This window comes from Ceratotherium simum, chromosome 24, assembly GCF_057802395.1.
Source record: "Ceratotherium simum simum isolate JZ-2026a chromosome 24, ASM5780239v1, whole genome shotgun sequence".
Classification (NCBI taxonomy): domain Eukaryota; kingdom Metazoa; phylum Chordata; class Mammalia; order Perissodactyla; family Rhinocerotidae; genus Ceratotherium; species Ceratotherium simum.
This window is the reverse complement of record NC_141923.1, coordinates 2415350-2433536: the sequence shown is the minus strand read 5'-3', so window position 1 is coordinate 2433536 and position 18187 is coordinate 2415350. Positions and strand designations below refer to the sequence as shown.

At 53.8% G+C, this 18187-nt stretch overlaps 1 long non-coding RNA gene across 1 annotated transcript; it reads right to left on the bottom strand.

Moving 5' to 3' along the window:
- Positions 1-15156: 15156 nt before the first annotated feature.
- Positions 15157-17291, bottom strand: LOC147913793 (uncharacterized). Its single transcript, XR_015556003.1, has 3 exons — positions 17172-17291; positions 16102-16519; positions 15157-15960 (listed from the first exon to the last, which is right to left on the bottom strand). It is a non-coding gene; the product is annotated as an uncharacterized LOC147913793 (long non-coding RNA).
- Between the last annotated feature and the right edge of the window lie 896 nt (positions 17292-18187).

Genomic DNA, 18187 nt, shown 5'->3' with positions numbered 1-18187 from the left:
TTAAGAATTTTTTAAAAAACCAGCAAGGTTACTCGGGACACCTGTAATAAATAATGTGCAAGACCTTCCTGATGGGAACTTTGTTGGTTAAGGCTTGTTGGAAGGTGTGAGGGCAGACCTAAAAAAAGCCAGAGCTGCACAATACTTATGAATGGGAAGACTTAGTAACGACGAAAGTTCTCTGTAAATTTGTCTAAAGATGAGATGTTTTTCCAGTCTATAACCAAAATGGGTTTTTCAAGCTGATTTACAAAATTGATATACAAGAGCAATGCGCCCAAAATAGCAAAGACGCACCTGAAGATAAAGACGAGAGAGACTTACCTAAGAGATAACAAGACTTATGTATACAGTTACAGTTCTTAGAGTTTGATATGACTTGGGATAGACAAATAAAACAATGAGACTGGAGAGAGAGCTAGGACAAGACCATCATCTACGTGAACTTGGCGTATGATGGCAGAGGCATTACCCTTCCGGGGGAAGGGAGTAGCCAGCACGTGGTGCTGGTACCATAGAAAAAAGATTTTTCACATCGTGAAGGAAAAATAAATTACAGGTGGGTAAAAACCTACATGTGAAAATGCAAAACTGCCAAAGATAATGTAAAATTTTATACCAATATCACAAAACATAAGGGAAAGTTTGGCGTATCAGACACATTAAAATTTAAAATTGCATGCAGCAAAAGACACCATCAATAAAGCAAGAAATACAAGCCTCCGTCTGGGAGGATATATTTGCAACCCATATAACCAACAAAGGATCACTACTCAGATACATAAATAATTCCTGAAAATCAATAAGAAAAAGGCAAGCAACCCAATAGAAACACGAGCACATGATAGGAAACTATAAATATGAGGAGAAAACAATGTGCAATAAATATGTGAGAAGATGCTCAACTTCACTGCTCACACCGATAAACACAAATTAAACCAACGAGATGCCATTTTTCACCCATTAGAGTGTAAAAAATTAGTAAGTCTGATGCCGCTGAGTGTTGCCATGAATTTGTGGAGATGGAAGCTCCATCCGCTGCTGACAGGAGTGTAAATTGGTATAGACAGCAATTTGTCAATACTTAATAATAATGATAATGGTGAATACTTATTCAGCTCTCACAACGTGCCAGGCACTGTTAAAAGGACTCCACTCGTGTGAATTCATGGAGCGCTGAAGACACTGCCCCCTGAGCCAGCATCCCACCTGTAGGATGACTTCCACACGCCAGGGGAGGCTGGTAAGGATGGAAACGGGGAAACAACCCGAGAGTTCCTTACGGGGAGGGATCAGCCACCATGCCTTATCCCCACCATGGAACATTCTAGTCAGTTAAAAGGAACACACTGGGTTTACACCAATCAACATGCATAAATTTCAAAAACTTGATGTGAAGTGAAAAAAGCAAATTGCAAGAAGTTTTACACTGTTTTACCGCTTATGTAAACTTTAAAACACATAAACTACTGTTTGTGGATGCATACAGGTGATAGAAAAGTATCAGCTTGTACACGGGAGGATACACACCAACCCTCGCCTGGCAGCCTGTCCTCCTCCATGACGTGTCTTCAGGCCGTCGCAGAGCTGTCCGTCTGTCCGCAGGAGCCGAGGCTCTTCCAGGAAGGGAGCACGAGCTCAGGGACCCGGGAGCCAGCCCTGGGGAGTTGGGACCTGGAGGAAGTTTCTTTCACTACTTCCAGGACATCCAGCATGTGAAACCTACTAATGGAATTCATTATAATTCATGAAAACAGAATAAACATGGGCTATACAGCCCAATACATGCCAAAGAAGCAACCGTCAAAATCCCACCTCCTCTCAGGGTGAGAATTCTTCACGTGGTGGGAACAGAGGAAATCTCACACTCGGTGAAGCATCAAAGGCTCTCATTAAAATCTGGAACAAGATGAGATGTCAACACTCACGCGTCTATCCACATTGCAGGCCCAAGTCAATGCAATATGATTTTTAAGAGCCATGAGTACGAGGAAGGAAGAGGCATAAATTGTGATCTGCTAAGAATATAATCAAGAATAGCAACTTCAAGGGAAAAAAAGCAATAAAAACTAATGAGAGAGTTTGGTAAGATAGAGACGAGGCCACCATCTAAAAATCCATAGCTTTTCTATCTATATTAGGAATAACCGTTTGAAAAAAGCCGCCCCCGTTTACAATAGCTAGAAAAACTGGAAAGCATCTTGGGGGAAAAAACTAACAGAAACACACACAAAACCCATGCGAGGAAAACTGTAAACTTAACTGCCAGCCACAAAAGAAAATCAGAGTAAATGGGTAGAGAGATCCTGTTCTTATACGAGAAAACCAACGTTGTAAAAATGTCAGTGATGTCCCAAAGTGATCTATATGGGCTGTGGAACACCAATCCAACTGCAATCGCGCCTTTTATGGAATTTGATGCACTGGCTGAAATTCACCTGGAAAAGAAAATGCTCAACCACAGCAAACCCAATTTTAAAAAAGAACAATGAAAATCGCACCTGTAGACAAGGCACAAATTAGTCCAGAAACAGACCGTGTATCTGCGAACAGTGAAGACACAGCTGACAAATTGTCACACCCTGGGGAGGAGACGGAGGGCTGCGGAGGAGGCGGGAACAGGCTGCCCAGTGGGACAGAATAAAAGTAGATTTCTAGGTTGTGAACACAGATAAATTCTGTGGACGAAAGAAATAGATATAAAGGCACACAGAGAGAAATGATGCTTGATTTCACCGGCAATCAGGGAGATGCCAACGGAAGCAACAACGAGATATTGTTTTTCACCCATAAAATTGGGTAACAAGGTCAATGACTGATACTTTCTAACAATGATGAGGGTGTAAGAAAAACAGGTTCTTTTTACAGCCTTCCATAAGACAATTTGGGAATGTCCATCAAAAACGTCGTCGTGCCCCCTTCAGCCCAGCCCGTCCTCTCTGAGCTCTCTGTGCTGGAGAGATGCCCACGTGCCTCTGAGGAATCACAGGTGGAGGTGCCAGTGGCAGCCGTTTGGTTATAGAAAAAAACAGAAAAGGAAGGAAAGAGAAGCAGCTCAATTCATCATCAGCAGAGGAGAGCAGATTGCACAGAAGTATCATCCACAGGGCGGAGAACTCTGCAGCCATCAAAAAACAATAAGGTCGGACTATGTGCGCCTGTGCGCAAGCTCCCTGGGACGCTGTGTTAAATATAAAAAGCGAGTTGCAGACAACCCATGAAATATGTATGCTTCCGTTTGTGCAGCAGCAGAATCACCCGACGAGAGTGTGCATTTTATTTTGTATGTACACACGGGCATGTCCATGTCAAGAACGTGGTCTAGACACCTCCACGCCCTGTGAGGACGCTGGTCGCCCCCCGCCACGGGGAAGGGGCCAAGGGAAGGAGCTGTGTGCTCTGGTACTCCCCAGGCACGCATCCCTGGGTAACTCGTATAATTTAAACAAATGACTGTGACAATAAAGAGCAATCAGTTTAGGCAGCAGGATGCATGGGTCTGGAGCTCAAAGGGAAGGAAACGGAAGAAAAGGGTGGGAGTTGAGTTGTCAGCGGGCGGATGGCCCGGGAGCCGTGGTTGGGGAGATGTCTCAGGGAAGAGAAGAGATGAGGCCCAGGATGACCCCTGGGGCCTGAGGAGAAGGGAGGAGGCAGCCAGGTGAACCAGGAGGTGATGGCGGGGAGACAGGTGAAAACCCTAGGTGGGTGGAGGAAATCTCTTGAGGAGGGTGGGCCAGGCGGCTGGGGGTCACGGGACTGAGAGAGTGCCCTAGGCTCAGCAGGAGTAGTTCAAGGAGACCTGGGAGAAACCACTTCATCAAGTGGTGGGCAGGTGGAGTTGGGGAGAGCGTGGGGCACACAGGGGACCCAGCAGGGGTGAGTTTGGCATGGTGGGAAGGGGAGGGACGGCATAGTGGGTTCATCTTTCTAAGGAGGGGCCCCATGAGAGCATGGATCCCTGGAGGCAGCGATGGATAGAGGGAGAGAGAAGGGGAAAGCTGTGGGGAAGGCGAGGGCCTTCAGTAGGAGGGGCATGTCCTCCTACAGGAGTTGGGGGCAGGAAGCCGGGGCCTGGGGCTCCGAGAGGTGTGACGCGGGCCCCTCCATGGAGGTGGGAGGTGAGGCGGCGGGGCAGCTGGGGACAAGAAGGAGAAGGCTTAATGTTGCCCGCGGACAGTGCGTGGTGTGCCCTTAAACAGGGTTTGATCGCTCAGCCGTGTGTGGGGCCCAGGGTCAGGAGAGCAAGACTTTAGAGATGCCAACCATCCTGGCTTCGGAACGTTCTCGGGCTGCCCTCAGTGCCTGGGCACAGGCTGAGAAGGCTGACGGCCAGCCTCATCATGCTGGGGTCCTTCCTGTGGCTGCGAGGGAGGGTCAGGGCCCCAGGAGGTCAGGGTATTTCCAAGGCAGTGAAGGGATCAAGGGCCCAAGGGCAGCAGGCTGCACTGGAGTGAAAGCCTGGAGAGACCTGGTGGGAGGGAGAGTGTGGGGGTCCTGATGGGGTCACAGAGCACAGAGTGGGCCACTTGGGCCAGAGCTGGAAGCACAGAGGTTGTGCCCCGAGGTGATGACGGATCCCTCTTGACAGTCACTCCCTGGGGCTCACCCGGCTGCCCTCCTGGGCTCACAGGAGGAGATGACACGTCACTGCACCACTGGAATCAAGTGTGTCCGTGGGGCTCCATCTGGCCAGTGAGGGGTCACCCAACGGGGAAGCCTTGGAGAGCTGACGTGCAGTTGGCCACGAGACCCCTGAACCCCCATGCTGAGAGGGCAGCATCACAGATGGGGGGACCCCCATCAGCCTGGCTGCCCCAGGGCCTCCACGAGCAGACCCAGCTCACTTGCACATGGAATCAGAACCAAACTCGTTTGTTTTCAGCCGATGGGATTTGGAACTGTGGGTCACACCAGCAGGTGCTGTCCCATTCTGGCTGATTGTGGGTGCAGGAGGCATGGTCCACCAGGGCTGGCAAGCAGGGCAGTGGACAGGTCTCCCTGTGACCATGTGGGTGTGAGTGCCGGGGGAGCCACGGGTGGTGGAACTCACCTGAAGCAACGGGCATCTAGGAAGTGAATCAGATGCTCTGTCTTCCCAGCCTGGTGACGTCGTGATCTGGAACATAATCTCAGAGCAAGACGGGGTCCCTACAGATGAACTTTCAAACCTGGCTTTGGAAAGAATGTGGCTTCTGTGTTAAACAGAAAAAGGCACTTTTTTCCCACACTCTGGTGTGTCGGCCGAGGGGGACACCAGGGATGCAAACTTGGGTTCAGCGTGGTCATTCAGGGAACAGGTGGAAGTGGTGGGTCGCTGAACTCGGGACCTGCCCTCGGGGGCACTGCAACCCCAAGGCCCAGCTCACGTGCCAGGAGGAGGAATGACCTTGCTGGTGGCGAGGGCTGAATTGCCTCCTGAGCACTGAGACAGGGATTCTTTCTCATTAGAGGCCCACCGTTACCTCTGCGTTGGTTTCATCTAGAAGGCGAAGACAGAACATTCTATCCCCATTCCTCACCAAGAAAAGTAATTAGAATGCAAGGTCATCTCCATATAATGCATTATGACTTTAATATCAATAAACTCCCCTTATATATTAGATGCAGTGAGGAAATATTAGTTAAATTATCACAGACTAACGTGATCAGTTTCCTCCAGGATAAAATGTGATAAATGGGTTTTAATAAACTAAAGAGAATTATATGCGTCATATTCGTGGTTCCTGTCAATTTTATTTAGAGTGAAATGCCATTGTGATAATTAGTTGGGTTTTACTGTGTTCATTAAAAGCTTTTCTAATGACCGCTTGGAGAAATCAGTAAAATTAATTTCTTTCTTGAACATCGGAAGAATTGATCAAACAAACAAAAAGCGAACTCTGGGGCCTGTGCGAGACCGTGTGGAGGCCGGTGGGTGTGCATGTCCAGCCATGGGGACGGCGCTGCCGTCTCTCATTGACATTAGATGCCCCAGAGATGCAGGGCCCCAGTGGAGGCCCTGGCTGTTCCTCCCAGGTGCCACTGAGCTGTGACTTGAAGGCCCTCCCCTCCAGGCAGCATTCCTTGACTGTTCCAACCTCGGGGTCCTCTTCCGCCTGGACTCTCTCCTAGACCAGGGCTCCTTGGTCTCCAGAGGCCAAAGCCAGCCCTCCTCCTTACCTGTGGCCCCTGGGGGTCCAGCACAGGAACAGGCACTCAGGGGGGTTCAAGAGCCAGAAACTGGGGTCCTGCCCCTTCTCGGGTCTCCTGGCTACCACCTTCCATCCCGGCTTGGGGCTTGGTCTCCAGGCAGTGAGTGTGGTCCGAGGTGCTGCCTAGGGAGCCGCGTGGTGGGACAGGGACCTTGCGGGGTGAGTGCAGTTCTGGGGGAGGAGAAGCGAAGGTGGCGAGGCTTGGAGAGGTCGTGTCACCTGACTGAGGTGGCTCAGCCTTGCAGGGGGACACCAGACCTTGATGCCATCCCGCTGGGGCTAGAAGCCGTGATCCTTCCCACTCACCTGTGCAGGTACAGCAGGCGCCTCAGACCTGGGTCCGGGCTCCCACGGTGTTAGGATGAGCCTGAGAACCTCGTCAGTGAGCACCCCCATCACACACACACACACACACACATACCACACACCGCACATGCTTACACACATACACACTCAAACACACATCACAGACTCACACACCACACATACACACAAACACGCACACACATGCATGTACATACTCACACACACACACATATGCACGCACACACACACACGCACACACTCTCCCACCTCTGCCAGGTCTGGTTTTCAGGTCCTCCAGTGCCCAGCCACACCTTGTCCTCCTGGACGTCTCTGGTCCCCGCCATGACCTGCCCACGTCCCTGTTGCCTTGTCTCTCCCACCCTTGGGCCCTGAAAGCGGTTGTGGAGCCCAGCGGTCATTACCTGTCAGATACAGGAGCCCCAGTCCCCCTCTGTCCGAGAGGCCGTGTGATTTCTGAGCTTCACCTGATCTCCCTCTCCTGGAAGGAGCCGCGTGGGGTTATGGGAGGACTGAGGAGACAGCTGTCCACGTGCCGGCCGGCCTGGACAACCCCGCTGTCCTGGTCTCTGCCCAGCTGGCTCATGGAGGCCTCTCAGGCCGCCAGCAGACAGGAAGGGGTTGCTCTCTGATGGCCACCCAGTGGCAAGCGTGGAGCCGTCCTCCAGGCTGCACTCCCTGGGTGCCCTCCTGATCCCTGCTGTCACATTCATACTTGGGATGTGGGCCCTATGCATCACTGCAGGAAGTAGGGGCAGACCTGAACTGTAAACATGTGTCTGGGTTCCCTCAGGGTCCCCTCTTCCCCCGTCTGCCACTCTTCTGCTGGCCCTCTTGCCCTCAGGGGTGAGCTGGCAGGGGGGTCGCTCCAGGATGGCCATGGGGCAGTTGGACAGATGCCCGCTTGGCTGCCAGCTTTCTGGAGCATTCTCTGGGGGGCCTGCAGGGAGGCTCTTCTCTGCTCCCTGCCCGTGAGGCCTGGCCAGCTCCACCCGTGGAGCCCCGCACCCAGCAGTGGCCCCAGGGGGCCCTACTAGGCAGCTAGTGGGAAGCCCCACAGCAGGCCCTCTTTCGAGGCCCATCACCAGGCCTTTGCAAGGTTGCTCAGAGGCCCGGGTGGATACGGCCAAGGCGAGTAGACAGGAGCAACACCACCAGCAGTTCTCGGGGCTCCCAGACCCCTGGCTTTCATCCCCTTGGGGGGCGGCCCTCTGGAAACTCTCTAAGCCTTCCCCCTCTCCAGCCATTCTTTTTGCTGTGGTCAGGGGAGGGTAGAGGCGGGCAGGGCCAGCTCTGAGGCCTCTCAGGAAGCCCAGAGGTGGCTCACCCCAGCTGCTGCTGCCCCAAATAGGGGTGCTTAGTGCCTTTGCAACGCCCACTCACCCTGCCCGGCAGCCCCCTCTCTGCAGGACAAACACTCTCGCCTCCTTCACATCACCTGCTCAAAGGCGCCTTCTCACCAGCCTCCCCCCTGCCTTGTCAAGGTGCAGCTGCCTCCCTCTGCGGCCTGGTCTGTCCGTCCCCCCTGCCCCCTGCCACTCCCCATGGCACTACCACCTGCAGACGCGCTCCGTGGTGGCTCAGACGCTTTGTCCAGCTCCATCACCTGATCTCTACCCCCATGTCAGCTCCACGGGCCCAGGAGCTTTGCCCCGGAGTTTGTTCAGTGCCCGGCTCGTGGTAGGTGCTCAGAGATCCTGGTGAAGGAATGTTCCGGCACCCCCACCTGATTCCCTTGTAAACTGCATCCTATGGCGGGGCCGTGCTGTGTTTGCAGTCATGTTGGCACAAAGCCATCTGCTAAAGAGAAGAGTTTTAGCGCTCGGGGGTCTACAATTTTTTTCTTAACTTTAAAATAGTTCATTATGCGGATTTGAGGAATATGACCTGTTATGGACTGAATGTTTGTGTCCCCCAAATTCATATGTTGAGACCTAACCTCCAAGGTGGTGGTATTTGGAGGTGAGGCTTTGGGGAGGTGATTAGGTCATGAGGGTGGAGCCCCCCTGAATGGGATTTGTGCCCTTATAAAAGAGACCCCATAGAGCTCCCTCGTCCCTTCCACCACTCAAGGACACAGCGAGAAGGCACCGTCTATGAACAAGGAAGCAAGTTCTTGGCAAATACTGAGTCTGCTGGAACTCTGATCTCGGACTTCCAGCCTCCAGAACTGTGAGAAATACGTTCCTGTTGTTTGTAAGCCACCCATCTATGGTACTTTGTTACAGCAGCCAGAATGGACAGCGATAAGAACATACCCAACCACGCTCAGAGGAATATGGATTCTTGAAAGAAAACCTCTTTTCTGAACAGGGGGAGGCTGTGATGATGCCATGCTAGGTGATGGATGGCTCAGCCGGCTGGCACATGGTGGGGACCGCGGGACAGACAGCTCCGAATGAGTCGAGATGCCTGTCACAGCAGCGCATGCTGCCTAGACTGTGACAGGACCCACGGTGTCCCCCAGCGCCCGCCGGGGAATGCATCTTGATTAGGGGAGCCCCACGCTGGAAGGCAGGGGAATATTTCTGCATTAGGAGTGTTTGCGAGAGTGACTCTAGCAGACGGGCAATTGAGCTGGTAATCACGGCGGTGCGGTTGTTTACTCATCATTTGAAGCCGCACCTCGCTTGCTGGTTAGAGCGAGGGAGAGACACACTCAATTAAGCCGGGGGGCCGGCGTGTGAGCCCGGCCAGCCCCGGGGCTGGGAGACCAGCTAGAGCCAGGGGAAGTCTCCACAGAGCGAGTCAATCAGGGCACCCTAATTGGAAAGCGGTAATAAAAAGTAATTGAGTTTAATAGATAATTTAGATCGTTACCCGTTAAGTTAATGCCTCCCGCTTAGGTGTGGGGAGAAAATTATTTATCTCGTCGTCAGGGAGGATTTCATTTGTTTTCATAATGGAATGCTCACCAATTGACTTTAATAAGAGCAGTTTGTTAAATCAGATTTTGAATTGGTGTGGAGATTGGAAGTTCATATGTTAATTTCTGACGTGTTATACCGGCATCTCCCGCCAGAGCCCCTTGTCTCTGTTGTCCTCCAGGACGGAAATTGAATCGGGTCCCTCCCATGTCTTCACGGGAGGCGATTTGGCTCCTGACTTCTTCCTTATTTTTCTTTTAAAAGAAGAGACATTAAAGAGACTCTCCTGCTTCTTTGAAAGGCCTCTTTCCTCTTGAAAACGGCCCCACAGCTGCAAACAAATGCTTCTGTTAAATACCGAGAAGGAACTTAGTAAACATCCCTGCTCAGGTCTCGTTAACTCATCTGATTTTCTCAGCAATCCTGCAAAGTCGAGGGCACCACCAACCTGGTTCCCACAGGAACAGGAGGAGGCCTGGGGCCCCGCTCCGGCGGTGGGAAGGGGACCCCAGACCCTACAGCCCTCGGGATGGGGAGGGCCGTGGAGGGGCCTCGGATCGCAGCTCTCAGCTGTGTGACCTCTGCTGGTTGGGCACCGTATCTCTGGGCCTCAGTTTCTGAATCTACAGCGCGGGATAAGAACATCAGGTGTTGTGAGGATGAGGAGGCGATGCTGCTGTGCACATGGCGGTGTGAGCAGGGCTGGATTTTTCCAGCATTATGATTGCTCCTGACCCCTCTGTGAACAAGCTTCCCTGCCTCCGCCCCCAGCTGCATACAGAGAGCATTTGACCAAGCAGTGGGAGACCCCCACCCTCACCCCTGCCGCTCACAGTGCTGGGGCCTGGGGACGGGGTCCCTTCCTCGCTCGGCCCTGGGTTCCCATCTATAGAGCAGGGTGGTGATAACGCCTTCCTAGGGACTGTGGCTGCTCTTGGCAACCCTACATCATTGCTGCACATCTTGCTGCCAGGCTAAGGGAGCCAACCCAGGAGCCCGGGGTTTCCTGGCCTCACTGAGGGCCAGCTGGCCTGGGGACCAGCCAGTGGGATCACGAATAAAACCAGCCCCATCCTGGGCAGCTGGCCTGGTGGCAGAGCCCTCCTTGTTCCTTCCTCAGCCTCAAGGACAGGAGGCCCCGGTGTCCTGTCCAGCCCCCAGACCCGCCCCTCCAGCTCAGGCCTCAGCGTTTCCATAGGAAGCACTTAGCAAACCCGTGGTCCTGCTGCCCCCTCCCCCACTCCCCGCTTCTCTGGGGGACAGCCTCTAGGAGGGAGACATCGCGAGACCCAGTGTGGGGCCCCATGATGGACAGACGGCGCCCACAGAGCCCCCGAAGGAGCAGGGGCTCGTGGGAGCTTCCATGGCTCACAGGAGCCACATCAAGACCCACGCGAGGGGGGAGCCGGGGGGAACTGGGGCAGTGCCACCCAGTGGGCATCGGAATCAATAAGTGTTGCTGTGAAACCCGTGCTTTACGTAAAATCATAAAAGATCACCCGGGCGTAACACAGATTTTTTGAAACCCAGGGATTTTAAAGCACAGATACCTTTCTGCTGCAGGAACCTTCTCTCTCTTCTTCCTGTCTCCCTCTGACCTGGTGCAGCCCAGGAACCCAGAGCCGATGGAGACGTGTGACAGGGAGATGCATGCCCCTGTCCTTGAGGAGGCAGCACAGTAGGGGGGATGGTGCCCTCCCACTCTCCCAGAGAATCTGCGGATGCAGAAGCTTCCGGAATAGTCATCTCTGATGGCACCCTGTGGCTCCAGAAGCCCAGGCCTGCATGCCTTCCACAGATCTCCCTGAAACCCAGTTCCCAGCACAATCGGCTGTGGGCACACAGGTGAGCAGAGGCCTGTCCTGGAGGGGCTCCCGGAAAGACCGAGAAAGGTAAGCGCCCTGGGCTGGAGCAGCAGGAAGGCGGCAGGAGCAGACCCTGGCTCAGAGGTCCAGGTGGGGGTGCCTCCAACGCACCCACCACCCCTGAGACCCTTCCCCTGGGGGGTAGGCAGCACCAGGGCCTCACCCTGGCCCTGAGCCAGAGCAAACAGAAGGGGATCGCGGGGGAGGGAGGACCCGCAGCCTGAGGAGCAAGAGTGGAACGGTCAGGGTGAGGCTCTTCTCAGCTCCAGTGCCCACCATGCGGCCCCCAGCCCTGGTCTCCTCAGGCCACCAGAGTCCCCTGGTCTTGCAGGCCCTGCTGCCCACACAAGGGCTCACAAATTCGAGCCACACTCGCCACCCTCCCAAAGGCTTCATATTCTGGAATGTCCATGACCCCAGAGCGTGGCCACCCCATGGCGTGCCTCGGCTCCCCACCCATCACCCACACTTCCCAAGTGGCCTCGGTCTAGGAGGGAAACTTGTTTTTGCCATGCCTCATCCATCTCTGGGTCCTGCTCAGTGCCAAGGACAGGCCCAGGCCCCCTGGGGCACCCAAAAGGGGTCACTCAGCTGTTCAGAAACAGGGTGGGCAGGCCCCCCAATTGCAGGCAGTGGGGCCTCTGGGCCCCTCCCGGCAGGGCCTGGAGTCACTGAAGCGCTGAGAGGGAGAAGAAAGAATGAGGGAGAGAGCCCGTTTGATTGCTGGAGAGTCAGTCCCAGGCCCTGTGCTAGCCAAGGGAAGGTTCTGCGATGATGGAAATGTTCTCCATCTGTGCTGCCCAATGCAGTGGCCACTCGCCCTGTGGGCCACTGAGCACTGGACTCGCGGCTCACTCACTGTTAGCTACTTTCATTCGCTTCCACATATGCAGCCACATGGGCTGGTGGCCCCATATCAGTGTCACTCAGGGTCACAGCAGGGCCCAGCAGGCTGACCAGAGAGGCTTGACTGAGCAGAGAGGCTCAGCCGCCGACCACTCAGAGGCCACCGGGCCGTGGCCACCGCTCCGGAACAAAGGGAAGAGCTTGTTTACAAAATGTCCGTTGAAATTTAAGTTGCCAACATTGGCATCGGGCCTCGCCTGCCAGGCCACCCGGATTGGAGGGTAATTTATGAAGATTGCTTTACCTGGGGCCGCGCTGGTCTGGGCCTGCGAGTAATTCACACCAGGCTCATTTCGGATGCAGTCAAAGACCCCCGTATTTCACTATGACAATGTAATCACAGAGCCACATTAAAAAGTCATTATTGTTTAGAATCCAGCTTGGTTTGAAAAACACTTACTATAAAATTCAACAGCCTTTGTAAATTACTGAAAGGTTTACTCAAGAACACTAGGTGCTGTGATTTAGATGGGGAACTTACCACTTTATTGATTCTGGGGGATTTTGTCAGTCCCTGCATTTATGGGGAATGATTAGTGAGTAATCAGAGTAATAAACTCCTCTGTGTTGGTTCATAAATAATGATGAATTGAATTTGGTCCTCAGATTTCCCGTGCAAACCGCTCCTGCTCCAAAGGGTCTGAGGTTCAACTTTGGCGTCACTTTGCTGAGCAGTATGGAAATCAGTCGTCTGGAAGGCAGAGCAAGGTGAGAATTTGATTCTCTGCTTGTCTTGCTCCTTAGCACCACCCTGGGAGGGGCGGATGCTGTGTACACAGAGAGGGGCAGTTTAGCCAGACTCTGTCTCCTGGCTGGCACCGACACTCGGGGATGCTCAGTGGCGAGCTCCCTCTGACAAAGTGTTCTGTTCTGCCCTCTGCAGCGGTCCAGAGACGAGACTTATGCCTGTACAAGCGCTCGGTTGCTTGCACGCCGTCGGACAGGCAGGACTCAGGGGCTGCGTCTTGGTTTGCCCTGAGAGCAGAGAGCGCACAGTGGCGGGCTTCAAACGAGGCACTCACGTGGGGCTCAGAGAAGCTGGAGATCCAGCTCATGAAGAGCCCCGGAGCTGGGCCGTCCGGACACGCTCTCTTCCAACCTGGGGTCCAAGGGTGCCTGAGAACCAGGAGTTCTGACCCCGGCCCAGGATCTGCCCCCAGCAAGTGTTTGCCTGGAACTAGCAGAATATTTCCGGAAACTTTTTCTACGAGTCCCTTCCTAGACGCTCACAACTCACTTGAGCACACTGGAGACCCTGCAGAGGATTGCGGGAAGAAAGTGGGTTCCTGCGTTCAATCGTGTGTCCTGTCGGCCCAGACACATCTTTCACCCACCGGACCCCTGCCCGCACTCACGGCTCTCCCCGGATGCGCTTGGGGAACCGCCGTGTATCACACTCGGTCTGTGCCTCGCTGAAGGGCCTGGGGCCGTGCAGCCTCCACACTCTCCCTGTTCCTCCCAGGGACCTTTGGGTGAGACCCGCTCCCCACATCTCCGTGTCAGGTCCCACAGCTCGTCTCCCCCGTGGCGCCCAGCACAGGACGGAGCATGTAGCTGCTCTTTGGATGAGCGTTAAGCAAAATAGAACCTGAACTTGGAATTGAACAGGGTTAAACCAAAATTGAGTTACACTGGACTGAAAACGGATCGGAAAGGAATGGAGTTGCATCTGAACTGAACTGAATAGAATCGAATTGGAAGTGGATTAAAATTGAACTGAACTGTAATCTGAGCACCAAGCGGGTGGTAGAGACAGGCGGGCAGGGCCCGGGGGGGGGGGGCGCCCCCGCCCACGGAGCGGGAGGAGAGCACAAAGACGGAGGAGCATTAACCCAGCCTGCCCCCTTCCCTCAGGAATCCTTGGGTCAACGTTGCTAATAGGAACAGAAAATTAAAGAAAACGCCTGCTGATGGATTTTCTTTGATATGCGCTGATGCAGCTCACGGAGGAGCTTTCTGGAAAAGCAGTGACCCAGACTTTCGAGGTCACATGGCGTATGTGTCGAGCCCCTGAGATGCTCCTGCAAGCAGCCCCACAGGACTCGGGGTGGACGCACACTTGTGTCTTAAGAGCTGTCCACTTTGAGCAGGTTCTTCGTATCTGGGCACTTACAGACCCTCAGCCATTTGGCAGCCATCGGTGCCCTTCCTTCCAGCCGCAGGGATGGAGTGCCTGCCCGGGGAGGCACAGGGCCCTGGGGGTTATCGGAGCTTACCATCCAGGAGGGACACACATGATGCTGAGCCATAACGGTGTCCTGGGACAGGATCACACGGGTCTGCCAAGGACGCTGCAGGCTTTGTGGGGCCTGGTGTCTAACCTGTGCAGGTGAGTGAGTAGGCACCTGCCAGGAGCACAGGGAAGAACGGTGTGCAGACAGGAGGAAGAACCAAGACAGACATGAGGGCCAGAAGGAGCAGCCTCGATCAGAGCGTGGCAAGGCGTTCGGGGCAGCAGGACTTGGGCACTGGGCCCAGAGCTGCGACTTGGAGCTGGGGCGGGGGCTGCGGGGACGTTTGGGGCACGGGACCCAGCACCTGGGCTGGTTACACCCCTGAACTCATACCACGTGGAGTCACAGCCGCAGAGTGCCGTAATCAGGAGACAACATAAAAAAGAGTAAAACCAGACTATGCACCCCACTCCCCGGGACGGGGAAAGACTCACATGTGCTGGGTCACCTTCATTTCTTGATTCATAAAATCTGACTGTACTTTCAACTCCTCCTGGGGAAACCAGAGGAATAAACGCACCTGTTGGTCCTTCTCTGTGCCCCTGCCTCATCCATTTCCCTCAATTCTGTTAATGACGTGGGTGTCCTGACAGCTGTTTATACCCCTTACCTGCTGCCTAGGACCAAACCCCATGGCCGTTTGGCTCCTTCTACATGGAAATAGCATCAGGGCTTCATGGAAGGCCTCCCCTACCCCGTCCCTGAATTCTGGAATTTGTCCTCAAGAAGCTGCATCAAGACCTTCTCAGGAGCCCACCTTCTTGGACACGTGTTTGAGAATTTGAGGACGTTGCCGCTGCCTCTGTATTTGAGCAACACCTTGGCTGGGTAAACCTCACCCCACTGCACCCCAAATCCAGACAGGAGGAGGTTACCCCTGAGGGTGTTCTGACCCCAGGATAGTGGACGTGACCCTTCGTCTAGAACGACTCTGCGTATTTACATTTTTATCATGATAAGTGTTCACACCCATAGGAAAGAGCAAGGAGTGTGCAGTGAACTGCTATGCACCATCTGTCGAGATTCACCAGTGGTCACAATTCTGTACCATTTGCTTTATTCCTTTCTCTCCCTGGTCAGGCTGGAGAAGGGTGCCAGCAATGTCCCTGGAACCTATGAACTGGCCACTGCACATGGTGACGGGGACTTTGCAGATGCAACAGAGACGAAGATCTTGAGATGGAAACTGTCCCGCATTCTCTGGTCAGCACAATCGAATCACACGAGCCTTTAAAAGTGGAGAACTTTCCCAGCTGAAGTCAGAGCGGTGACGCAAAAGGAGGCAGGAGAGACCAAGTGTGAAGACTCGACCCGTCATTGCTGGCTTTGAGGATGGAGCAAGGGGGCCACTGGCCAAGGAATGTGGGAAGCTTCTAGAAGCTGAGAATGGTCCTCACCTGACCACCAGTAAGGTCATGGGGACCTTGATCCTACAAAGCCAGGAACTGAGTTCTGCTGACACCTGCACAGCCTGGAAGTGGATTCTCCCCTAGACCTTCCAGAAAGGACCGGGGCGGGCCAACACCTTCATTGTACCCCAGTGAGACTCAGGTCTAACTTCCAATGGACAAACCTGCAAGATAAGAAATGGTGTGATTTTAAACCACCAAATGTGTGGTAATTGGTTACGACACTTGTTACTAATGTGACTGGTCTTATTTTTACAAGAAACAAATGCAACCTAGGAGAATTTTACACTTTCAATGCCTCTCACCTCTGACCCTCCAGCCTGCGTCTCCTGAGAGGGCGGACACCCATCCTCTCACATACTCAGACACGATCGTCAAATCCTGGAGACGTGACGTGGACCAGTCCTGTCACCTCTGGCGCAGGCCTTGTCTTCCTGGGCTGGTGGTTTCCTGAGAGACCTTGCAGCAAAGCCCCACTGACCGCAGGCCCGTGGCCGTCCCTGTTTCAGGCACCCTCTTTATTTCTCTTGCATCTTTGGGCTGAGTGGGCAGTTGTCTGCTCTGCGTTTCTCCACTTGCAGGTTCTTTCTGCATCGAGAAGAGGAGCCAGGAATCACCTCCCAGGGCAGCCAGGCCCGCAGCTTCTCCGCTGGCTCCCGCCCCCGCTGCAGCTGGAGGCCGTGGTGGGCTCCTGCCCGGAGATTCCGGATTTGTGGCAGTTTCCTGGAAAACATCAGAGTCCAGGCTCCAGGCCACCCTGACCTCTGTCCCTGGCTCTCCCGCCTCACACGGATGCCAGCTGTTTCCCATTCTCGACCCCCGTGTTCCAGCCCTGCCTGAGCGCCTCTGCTGTCCTGGCCCAACTCGGACACATCGGGCCTGAACATTCTTCTGCCCCAATTATTATTTCTCCTTCCTCCCTCCTCCCCTCTCCTTCCTTCTGGAGGGGAAGCGTGGCTGATGGGTTCCCTCCTTCTGCTTCCATAGCCATCTTCTCTCTAAGCATGTCGATCTCTGCCCTCTTGCTTCTCTGTGCTTCCTCTGCCCTGTCCTCGGGCCTCATGCACCGCAGCACTGATGTAACGCTGCTGCCTGGATGTTCCCCAGGCGTCTCACCTGTCCCAGGGGGCCTGTCAGCTCCCCTGGAACTCACCCTCCACCTGCTGCTCAGCCACAAGTCCAGAGTCAGCCCCGATTTCTCCATCGCCCCATCCAATCCAACATAAGCAGAGACTGTCTCTTCTAACTCTAGCGAGATCTCTGTGTCCACAGCTTGGCTGGGGAGGCGACACAGCCTCCTGACTCACACGCTAGTGGCCACGCTGTCCCGTGCCCCCAGCTCATGCTCCTTTCTCTTCCCCAGCACGCTACTCACTCCTGCTGCCGAGCCTTGAGTTGCTGCCCACTCTGCCAGCCCGGGAACGTGGGCTCTGCTGGTTCCCCCGGGTCCCGGATGAGGCGTGGCCTCCTCAGGAATTCCCTGGACACCTCACCAAACCAGCCCACCCGTCCAGCCCTGCCCAACCGCCAGCGCTCCTCCACAGGCCTTAGCAGCACATTCTGAAATGTCTCTCTTGACTTATTTCTTGCTTGTTTATTGCTCATCCACGAGGGGAGGGGCCTCTCTGAGTCCCCAGGGCCTGACTCTCAGCAGGTGTTCAATTATTATTCGTTGAATGAATAAACGTCCTTGAGGCTGTATTCAGCTGGGTCTCCTTCACTGGCATTTCTGAAATGGTTTCTTTTTCTCTTTCATTTCCACCGGAAGCCCTGCTGGCTCACTTTGCATCCTAATATCCCATTCTGCTATCTAGCATCTTTTGTTTCTTCCTATTTCTTCTTAGTTTTGTTTTTTTTTCTTTAGGATATGTGTTCTTTGTCCCAGTGTTTTATTATGAGATAGTTCGAATATTCAGAACAAATTGCATAGCCGCTCAGCCCTAACAAGTATTAGCATTCTGCCATATTTGCTTCAGGTAATGTTGTTATAAGTGGAGCATTAAAATAGACCTGAGCCCCCGGCCCATCATTCCCCAATCTGGCTGCCCTCCCTCGTCCTCTACAGCCTTGTGGTTCATGTTTTGATAGCTCTGCTACAATATCTCATGTTGTTTTAGCAAAGATAGGTATGTTGTAAAACTCTACAAGAATAGTATCAAACTGTGTATAATTGTATCGATTGTCTCCTCTCACTCCAGCTCCTGTTTCCAGGTTGGCCCAGCTCTGTGCAGAGTTGCTGGTGCCCCTGTTTTTACCGCCAGACCGTTCATTGCGTGGACCGTTCATTGTATGAACAGGCCACATATAGTCTGTCCCCACCTGATACCTTCCACTGTCACAGATGGAGTTATGTCATAAACACAGTTGCCGTGCACATTCCTGGTTCTTGTG